Raw genomic sequence first — 9,857 nt, 5'->3', positions numbered from 1 at the left:
CAAAAAATCAACAATCAACAAAAACCGTTCCTGAGAAGAACATAAGCCAACATAGGAAAATCTAAAATTCATCTGCAATACCGTAGTTTCATGGTAGAGAAAAACAGATTGTAGGTTAAATTTTACTATAAGATTTTAGAAGCCTGTTTTTAAACATCTTTTTAAACTTAAAAATACTCCTGCTGTTTTTTATTTCATCCGGTATATTGTTCCAGAGTTTCACTCCTTTAACTGACACAGACATACTTTTAAGTGTGGTTCGAGTATAGGCTGTTTCAAATTGAGTGTTCTTCTTAAATGATACTGTAGGTATTTTTTATGGTGGAAGAGATATGAGTATCAAATTTAAGAGAGAGGCCTCTCTGATTTGGGCGGCCAAAAAACTAGCATCTCATTGTATCTGCGTTAAGGAGCAGAACATTTTGCGACATCCATTTTTTAATGACAAGCAGGCAAGCCTCGAGATTTTGTAATTGAGAGGAATCATTCGGCTTAATAGGTAGTTATAATTGGGTGTCATATGCGTAACAATGAAAGTTAATACCAAATGTGCATATGATATTGCAGAGGGGTAGCATATAAATAGAAAATAGCAAAGGGCCCAGGACAGAACCTTGTGGGACACCGCATTGCACTGTGAAGGTCTCAGATGTTAAATCATTATAGACCATACAGTGTGTTATATCGGTTAAATATGATTTAAACCAAGCAAGTGCAACATGATTCTCAAGCTGACTCAAAATAATGGAATGATCAACAGTGTCAAAGGTTGCACTGAGGTCAAGCAATAAGAGCACAGAGGTTAAGTTAGAATCAAGAGAAAGCAGTAAGTCCTTTGTGACTTTGGTACGCGCCGATTCAGTGGAGTGGAAGGTTCTAAAGCCAGATTGAAAAGATTTGTGAAGGTTGTTACTTGATAGATGGTCAGTAAGTTGCATTGCGACAATCCATTCTAATATTTTGGATAAGAAGGGAAGATTGGAGATAGGTCTGTAATTTTTCTAAATTAGGGGGTCGAGGTTCGTTTTTTACAGTAGCGGTTTAATAATGGCTGATTTAAAAGCCAAGGGAACCACACCAAGGGAATTCCCTTATGTTGGGGATATTCTAGAAATCATAGAATATTATGACTACTGTATGCAAAGAAACCTGGGATGATATTTGTTGCAGACTTTGAAAAAGCATTGATAGGGTAAGACTAGATTTTGTTTATAAATGTCTGGATCTTTTTCTTTTTTCTTTTTTACTTTGGGCCTTCGTTAATAAAATGGGTAAATGTTATATACAATAATACTAAATGCCGAATCATAAATATTGGTAATTTTCCCATTTTTTTAAAGTTATCAAGGGGTGTGAAAAGGGGTGTCCCTTATCACCATATTTATTTATAATTGCTGTAGGGGAGAACGGGGGACGTTGTCACACTTTTTACTCTAGTGTGAATTGCTCATAATGAAAACATCTTTCAATAGTCATTCCTACATTAAATTGAAGCTTAAGTTGTTGGCTTGAAATGTGTATCCCTCTCATTTTCCAACGTATTGTAACAAAGAGTTAATCACCTATCAAAGACACTGACACATTGTGACAACCAACCCCATCATGGGGATGGTTGTCACACACTATGGGGTTGGTTGTCACCATGTGTTTTAATGGGAAAATCTTAAAAAGAAGACAAGAAGGCAGAACTAAATTTGAAAGTTTAATTGCATTGACAAGTTGACAAATACATAACTTAATGCATCTTAACATCTTACCAACTGTTTCGCCTGTTTTATTGCAACACTACTATCACCGACATCTAAGAAGGGAGATCCCCCCTTGAACGGCCCTTCTAAGGTTTCTCTCCTCCACATTGCCTGTCGTGCATTTCTTCCTATTGCTAGGTTTTAGTGAGTTTTTACTTACATTCGCGTGTCGGTATGTCTGAGAGTGTTGCATTTATTTAAATATTTTTGGACTTTATGGTGTTTTTGTTTTGTTCTTGATTTATTGTGATGTTTCTTCTTGACTTGTTTAAAGAAGACGTGTCCGGCCCATGGGGACATTAACGTGTGTTGTCGGGCCTTACAAATACATTTTATTTGATTTTATTTGATTTGAAATGTTAGCAATTAAGGTAAGATTAAACAGTGAAATAGAAGGATTGGATATCCATGGTCTAGGAGCAAAAGTATCTATACAGTATGCAGATTACGCATGCTTCCCCATCTCTCCATGTCTAGCCTCTTAACTCTTTCACGGCCATACCTGAGTATAGTCGGGTTATCTAGCCAACGGTTGAGCACCAGAAACCCGAGTATACTCTGGTTTTGATCCTTTGATATTTTCCTTTGATCCCAGTTCTATACGGTCAGCCGGAGCCATCTAGATGTCTATGATTCATCTACCTATGTTGGAATTGCAATGACGATCGAATATCACCAGGTGGCACTATCGCCTACCTTTGATCTGGAATGGCTTGGTGTGGATACACGTTTTCCTTATTTTTTTTGTAAGGGCTCCTCCTCCTGCTTGAACAGAGATTCACAGTGATCGCCTCGAAATTCCGTTGCCGAAGCGTATTTCCCATCGAAACGTGTATAGACATATACACTGGTAATCGCGATGGCGATGCGATCACTTGGAATTATTCTTTTTGGAATACCTTCTGGCTAAGGTAAGGTATATTCTATGTCTATTTTACCGAACCTGAAACATGTTTTTCTAACGATCACAGTTTTGTGTTTTACCGGACGTAAAACGTGCTCGACAAACACGATCACAGTTTTGAGTTAAAATGACCCCCCCCCCCCCCCCCCCCCTTGATGATTTTGTGAAGGTACATATTATATACCTTTGATTTGCGAGTATTTGGGGTTTCAGGGAATCAACCAGAAATATTCTGGCGTATTGCATATAATGCATCCTATCTCGTGATCTATGGAAAAAGACTGGATTATTCCGGAAATGGGGCACTGTTTATCGTGTAGCGTGTAACAAACTAGTGTGTAGAAACGAGCTGATTAGTCGGTAATGGACTATGAACAATGTCTGTAAATGGAGCCGTACTATTGTCTCCATAGCTATAATACATAACACACGATGGGTCTGCAAACATAGCTAAAATGGTCATTAACGCTGGCGCCAAACAGTGCAGATGGCGATAGCTGCTGGCCGTGAATGAGTTAACAGGCGCCCCCCAAAAGTGGCAATTTTTTTTTTGAGGACTGCATACTTTCTTTTTGCAAACCTAAATACTATACTTTATACTTATAGCAGCACTGTGCAATATTACACCTACTGTAGACCTCAGTATATTTTTACTGTATTTATTTACTGTATATTTTATTCCATTTTATTCTATTTTACTCTACTCTTATCTTAGGAGACTTGATTTGATTTGTTTTATTATTCTTATTCGTGACCTGTTCTGTCTAAATGTTTAAATATTTAAATGTTGAGCGATTTGCAGTGTCAAATTTCCCACGGGATAATAAAAGTATTTCTATTCTATTCTATTCTATTCTATTCTAGCACATGCATAAGCCTGGTCTCTTTTGAAAGATAACATTCTGAAGTTTCTGATACAAGAAAGAAGAAAGATCACTTTTAGAGTAACATAGGTCTGAATAATGGCCTGGAGGACGATAAAGGACAGCCATTATAAAGGATGCAGTGGAAGTAGAAACCACACTTTCTGATAGGGGGAGAGGGACGCATCAGGAGCTGACTCATCTAGCGAGGTCAGAAAGCCTAGCTATGTTGATCTTTGTGACCTCAGGCCCCGTTTAGACGGAAACGCTAGCAGGTGAATCCGCAAAAATATTTTTTCAGATGTGCCTTTCGTTTATACGGAAACAGCGTTTTTACGGGGTGAAACCGTAAAAAAGTGAGACCACCTTCCAGGGTGGAATTCCTAGAAACGGTAAACCTTTGCGCTCTCGTCTAAACTGTCAACCCGCATAAAACGATGACGAAAGGGTCGTCAAGGCTCTCGTCGCGCCTACTGCTTACATCACAGGCATGCGCCAGTAGCCTAGAAGCGTAAACAAAGCATGTCTGATTCTATCCATGGCGATCACCTGAAGGCTACATTGGCAGTACTTTTAAATACACAAGAATCTGTCCCGCGGCTATCACAACTATTATGACTGGACCCACTGTCTGTGAGTGACTCTGCTTTGGTCCAATCACATTCCCCACCCACACTCTGCGAATCAGAGGCAGAGTAGGGCGGGTCTTCACAGCACGTCATGTGACATATGCGCCAATCGTGTGACAGCGGGGCTCCGTTGTCTCGAGTTGTTACAGCCTCGTCTGCACGGAGAATTCCACCCCAAAACGCTCGTCTAAACGCAAAATTAAAAGTGAAACCGCAAGACGACTTTTGCGGTTTCTGTTCAGACTTCCATCCCAAAACGCTCGTCTAAACGTAGCCTCAGACTCACCTACAGTCATTGGACCTCATTCACCAACATTGTCTTAAGATTTTTCTTACAACAACCTCCTTGGAAGGTTGTTAGAGAAAGCTGATGACAATTACCCCCGGATTCACCAACACTGCCAAATTATCACAGCTGCGAAGCCCTGAATGATCGTACGTCACTCATTCCCAAACTGGGGAGCCCGTTCCCGTTTACTTCATTTGCATACAGACACGCCCATCCAGCTCATTATAATGTGAGGGCTGTGCACAAAACACGGATCAAAATTAGATTAGATTCAAATGTATTGTCATCATACAGCACACTATAGCTACGTATAGTCGAATAGACTGTATTAATATTCCATATTTATACCGTCTTGTTGCGTGTGGCGCTCCTGGCCACCTGCCGCAGCACGCACACACACGTGCGCGCATACTGTATAGTATATGTGCGTAATGAATGGACAGTAGGCTTATATTAGTCTAATGACTTGTTTTATTAGGAGATCACAGATACTGCGCTGCCCTATAGTAGTCATACTGTAGTTCTACTACAGTACACTACAGTAGTACAGTACACCTCTAGCGTGACATCTTAAGGCCGCCACAGAGTCGGGCATCAAAAGGCTGCTCGACCTGCAGTAAACTGGCATGAGAAATGTAGGAAATTGGTAAGCGGTGGTACGCTTGACTGAAACCTCAAACGATTGCGGACATGCCTCGCAGAGTCCGGTCCGCTCACAGTACACCGACTCTGTGGCGGCCTTAAGATGTCATGCTAAGATGTGTACTGTACGTACTGTGGGTACTACTATAGGACAGCGCATACAGTATCTATCTCCTAATTAAACAAGTAATTTGAATAATAATCCTACTGTTCATTAATTAATTAATTAATTAATCAATACCACCGGCAGGGTGGCTGAACCACAGTGATGAAAATGTATGTGTGTGCGTGTGTGTTTGTGTGTGTGTGTGCACTGAACAGGTGGCCAGGAGCATGCAACAAGATGGTATAAATATGGAATATTAATACAGTCTATTTCACTATAGCTATATCCATGCAATTAGCTTTAGTTCTTATCTATTTATCCACTGTCATTTGCAGCGTTGGTGTAGTGTTTTTATTTATTTTCGGACATCACGGTGCCTCTTGATGGCAGGCATGACTGTAAATGTAAAACTTAATTTTTTATCATACAAATATTGTCATATTTATTATTGTTATGATTATTTAATTCCAAGGCTGTCTGTAGAGTTGACATGAACGCAATCACCATGATTCCTCCCAAATAAAGCCTGAACACGTGTGCACACCAGTCTCAGGTTGGCTTCAATGTCTGTGGCTCTGGCGCCCGGAAAGCATTCATCTTGGCTGCTTTATATGCCGGGTGATGGAGTCGCCAATCACTAGGACAAGTCTACTACTACACTACAGGTCTACTACCGTAGAATCACCAAAACATTCCCCCCATAGGTGTCCTTAGCTATGTTTCACCCGTTTCAACTGAAAACCGGATTGACAAAGCAAACACACCCTGGATTGATAAAGCAAATGCCCACTGTGCCAATGTGGATAGCTGATTTTCTGTGAAAAGGCACACCACCAACACAGAAGCATGTTTACTGACAAAGTCTTTCACCTTGTAAAAGAAACCTTGCTCCTGACATAAACCAAGTAATGTAAATGTCCAGGGTCTAGTTGAGCTGCTTGTGGTGAGTTTGTTTTGTTGCATATACTCAACTTATACTACTACCTACTGCTTCACTGTCTACCCATATACTCTGTATGATAGCATGTACAACAGTGCTGTATATACCGCATATTTACATTTATATCTTTATATTACTGCATGTATATAATACCCATATTTGTCTGAATATACCTTCATATAACCCCTATATAGAGTCAGGAAACATGGAGGAGTATAAGGCTTCAGTCTATACTCTGCGCAAAGCTGTAAAACTTGCAAAACGGACATATGCTGATAAACTGGAGACACAAATGGCACAAAACGACACAAGAGGCTTATGGCGGGGACTGAAGACAATAACTGACTACAAAGTCAGCGCCCCCTCAATGGGGAGCGACGACGCCTCTCTTGCGGACAAACTCAACTCCTTCTACGCACGGTTTGGTGCAAACAGTGGCGACGCTAGCTCACCGGCTAGTGACGTCACTGGCGCGCCAGCTGTTGTGGAGGGGGGGGGGGGCAACCGCAGGGGGGCGGGGACGCTCTCTCGTTGTCGGAACACAGTGTGAGAAGAGCATTTATGCAGGTGAACACCAGGAAGGCTGCTGGCCCAGATGGTATAACAGGACGCATACTTAAGTCCTGTGCCAACCAGCTAGCCCCGGTGTTCACCGCCATATTTAATCAATCCCTGGCGGAGTCAGTGGTCCCTGCCTGCTTCAAGATGTCTACCATCATCCCTGTACCGAAGAAACCCTCCCCAACATGTCTCAATGACTACAGACCGGTGGCACTCACCTCTGTGGTCATGAAATGTTTCGAGAGGCTGGTCAAGGACCACATTTGTGCCTCCCTCCCCAGTGATATGGACCCTATGCAATTTGCATACAGGACAAACAGGTCCACTGACGACGCGGTCTCCCAGGTACTGCACAGCACCCTCTCTCACCTTGACCGTCAGAAGGGGGGCTATGTGAGACTGTTGTTCATTGACTACAGCTCAGCGTTCAACACCATAGTCCCCACCAGACTGGTGGACAAGCTGATCGAGCTGGGTCTGAGCTCCGCCCTGAGCGCCTGGGTACTGGACTTTCTGAGTGAAAGACCCCAGGCGGTCAGGGTGGGGGGTCAGACCTCCAACACCATCACCCTGAGCATCGGGTCCCCCCAGGGCTGTGTTCTGAGCCCCCTGCTGTACTCACTCTACACACACGATTGTGTGGCCAAGTTCAGCTCCAACTCCATAGTGAAGTTTGCAGACGACACAGTGGTGGTGGGGCTGATCTCGGACAACGACGAGAAGGCCTACCGGGAGGAGGTTGAGGTACTGGAACGCTGGTGCCAGGACAACAGCCTGCTCCTGAACATTGGTAAAACCAAGGAGCTGGTCGTGGATTATAGGAGAGGACAGCAGGAGACACAAGTCAAGTCAAGTCAAGTCAAGAGTTTTAATTGTCACGGCATACAGGTATACAATGAAATGCGGCTGGTCTTGCCCGCGACGATGTGCAATACAGTGGTACAACATATAATAGAATCCAATAAAATACAGTGGTACAACATATTAATAGAATCCAATAAAACAGTGCAATAAACAGGTACATGGTGTGCCATCTCGGTATCTGTACATTAGTATTTACAGAGCATATAGGACATGCTAGGTAGCTTTAGTAGTGCAATACACTGTTCCTGATGCTATACTACTTTAAGTGGCCTTTCCTCTGGCCATAAGTGTGCGTGTGTGCGGCATGAGTGTTAAAGTGGCTGCTAGTGTGTGAGCGTGCTCAGCGTGCGTGTCGTGTATGTGCTTGTGTGTGGATAGTTCAGTTTCTGTGTCTCTCAATGTTCATTGTTCAAGGCTCTGATGGCCTGGGGGAAGAAGCTTAGCCTAAGCCTCTCCGTCCTAGTAGCTGGAGTTCGCAGGCGTCTGCCTGACCTCAGCAGCTGGAACAGGCTGTTATTGGGGTGGTGGGGGTCTTTCATTATCCTGCAGGCTCTGGATTTGCATCTCTTGTTGTATAGAGCCTGCAGGGGAGGTAGCGCAATACCCGTGGTACGCTCGGCTGAGCGCACCACTCTCTGTAGGGCCTTCTTGTCCTGTGCCGTGCTGTTCCCATACCAGGCAGTGATGTTTCCGGTCAAGATGCTCTCTACAGCTCCTGAGTAGAAGGACTGGAGTATCTTCCCCGATACTCTGAACTTCCTTAACTGTCTCAGGTGGTAGAGGCGCTGCTTCGCTTTCTTTACTACTGTGTCTATGTGTGTTGACCATGTCAGGTCCTCTGAGATGTGGACCCCCAGGTACTTGAAGCTGCTCACCCTGTCCACGGTAGCCCCGTTAATCGTCAGTGGTGTGTGTGTCTCCTGCTGTCCTCTCCTATAATCCACGATCAGCTCCTTGGTTTTACCAATGTTCAGGAGCAGGCTGTTGTCCTGGCACCAACGTTCCAGTACCTCAACCTCCTCTCGGTAGGCCTTCTCGTCGTTGTCCGAGATCAGCCCCACCACCACCGTGTTGTCGGCGAACTTCACAATGGAGTTGGAGCTGAACTTGGCCGCACAGTCGTGTGTGTAGAGTGAGTACAGCAGGGGGCTTAGAACACAGCCCTGGGGGGACCCGATGCTCAGGGTGATGGTGTTGGAGGTCTGACCCCCCACCCTGACCGCCTGGGGTCTTTCACTCAGAAAGTCCAGTACCCAGGCGCTCAGGGCGGAGCTCAGGCCTAGCTCGATCAGCTTGTCCACCAGTCTGGTGGGGACTATGGTGTTGAACGCTGAGCTGTAGTCAATGAACAACAGTCTCACATAGCCCCCCTTCTGACACACACACCACTGATGATAAACGGGGCTACCGTGGACAGGGTGAGCAGCTTTAAGTACCTGGGGGTCCACATCTCAGAGGATCTGACATGGTCAACACACATAGACACAGTCGTAAAAAAGGCGAAGCAGCGCCTCTACCACCTGAGACAGTTAAGGAAGTTCAGAGTATCGGGGAAGATACTCCAGTCCTTCTACTCCGGAGCTGTAGAGAGCATCTTGACTGGAAACATCACTGCCTGGTATGGAAACAGCACGGCACAGGACAAGAAGGCCCTACAGAGAGTGGTGCGCTCAGCCGAGCGTACCACGGGTATTGCACTACCTCCCCTGCAGGTTCTATACAACAAGAGGTGCAAATCCAGAGCCTGCAGAATAATGAAAGACCCCCACCACCCCAATAACAGCCTGTTCCAGCTGCTGAGGTCAGGCAGACGCCTGCGAACCCCAGCTACTAGGACAGAGAGGCTTCGGCTCAGCTTCTTCCCCCAGGCCATCAGAGCCTTGAACAATGAACACTGAGTGCCACAGAACACTGAACTTCTCACACACAAGCACACATGAGCACACACACGACACGCACGCTGTGCACGCTCACACACTAGCAGCCACTTTAACATGAGAAGGCACACACTCATGCCGCACACGCCCACACTTATGGCCAAAAAGGAAAGGTCACTTTAGAAATAGTATAACAACAGAAACAGTGTATTGCACTACCAAAGGACCCAGCATGTCCTATATGCTCTGTAAATAACTATGTACAGATACCGAGATGTCCCACCATGTTACCTGTTACCTGTTTATTGCACAATGTTTTTTTTTTTATTGGATTCTATTATATGTTGTACTGTATTGCACATCGTTGCGGGCAAGACCACCCGCATTCCATTGTATACTTGTATGCCGTGACAAATAAAACTCTTGACTTGACT

The sequence above is a fragment of the Notolepis coatsorum genome (assembly GCF_963971535.1).
Source record: "Notolepis coatsorum genome assembly, chromosome: 20".
Taxonomy (NCBI): domain Eukaryota; kingdom Metazoa; phylum Chordata; class Actinopteri; order Aulopiformes; family Paralepididae; genus Notolepis; species Notolepis coatsorum.
This window is presented reverse-complemented; position numbering follows the sequence as displayed.